The following is a 1,053-nucleotide window of genomic DNA, read 5'->3' on the forward strand; positions in this document are numbered from 1 at the left end:
CAACATAAAGAAAACAAAAATCCTCACAACTGGACCAATAAATAACATTATCATAAATGCAGAAAAGATTGAAGTTGTCAGGGCTTTCATTTTACTTGAATCCACAATCAACACCCATGGAAGCAGCAGTTAAGAAAACAACAGCAGATTTGATTTGCAAATTGGAGCAAATAGGCTACAAAAGACCTCTTTAAAGTGTTAAAAAATATATAGATATCATTTTGAACACTAAGGTGTGCCTGAGCCAAGCTGTGGTATTTTCAATGGTCTCAGATGCATGTGAAGCTGGGCAATGAATATGAAAGCCTGATGAATTCAGGCCTTTGAACTATCGTGCTGGCAATGAATAGGGACTATATTAAGGACTGCTGCCAGGAAAACGCTGCAGGCGGGAAGCTCCTGAGAAGTGAGGTTGGCAAGACTGCACCTCACGCACCTGGGACGTGTTATCAGGAGGGACCGTGTCGGGAGAAGGACATCATACTTGGTAGAGCAGTGTCAGCAAAAAAAAACAGGAAAATCTTCAGTGAGATGGATTGACATAGTGGCTGCAAAAACGAGTTCAAACATAGCAGATGTTGTGGAGACAGCACAGAACCAGGCTATGTGTCACTACATTCTGCACAGAGTTGCTATGAGTCAGAGCCAACTCGATGGCACCTAAAGACAAGCACAAACATTAAACAAATACAGTGTATGAATGGCTAGGTAACTATCTGCATCAATGCCAAAAGCAGGTTTGTTTGTTTTTGTCTTTCCAAATCTGTTTTGTCATTAACATTAGATTCTCGCTCCTAGATAGAGGCAGATTTTTAAGAAGCGATTTCAAAATGTGGAGAGGCCAGGGACCTCCAGAGTAGGAGGATATCCAGGTAAAAAGGGGCGGGAGGCAAGGCTAGGCCCCAAGCCCCCTAGATCCAGGAAAGGGAAGGAGCAGGAGAGGCCGGGGACCTGCAGAACAGGAGAATATCCAGGAAAAAAGGGGCAGGAGACCAGGTTAGGCCCCAAGCCCCCTAGAGCCAGGAAAGCGAGGGTGCAGCCAGGGACCACAAA

This window comes from Orycteropus afer, unplaced genomic scaffold (genome assembly GCF_000298275.1).
Source record: "Orycteropus afer afer isolate SDZICR_OR568_19922 unplaced genomic scaffold, OryAfe1.0 scaffold00385, whole genome shotgun sequence".
In the NCBI taxonomy this organism is placed as follows: Eukaryota; Metazoa; Chordata; class Mammalia; order Tubulidentata; family Orycteropodidae; genus Orycteropus; species Orycteropus afer.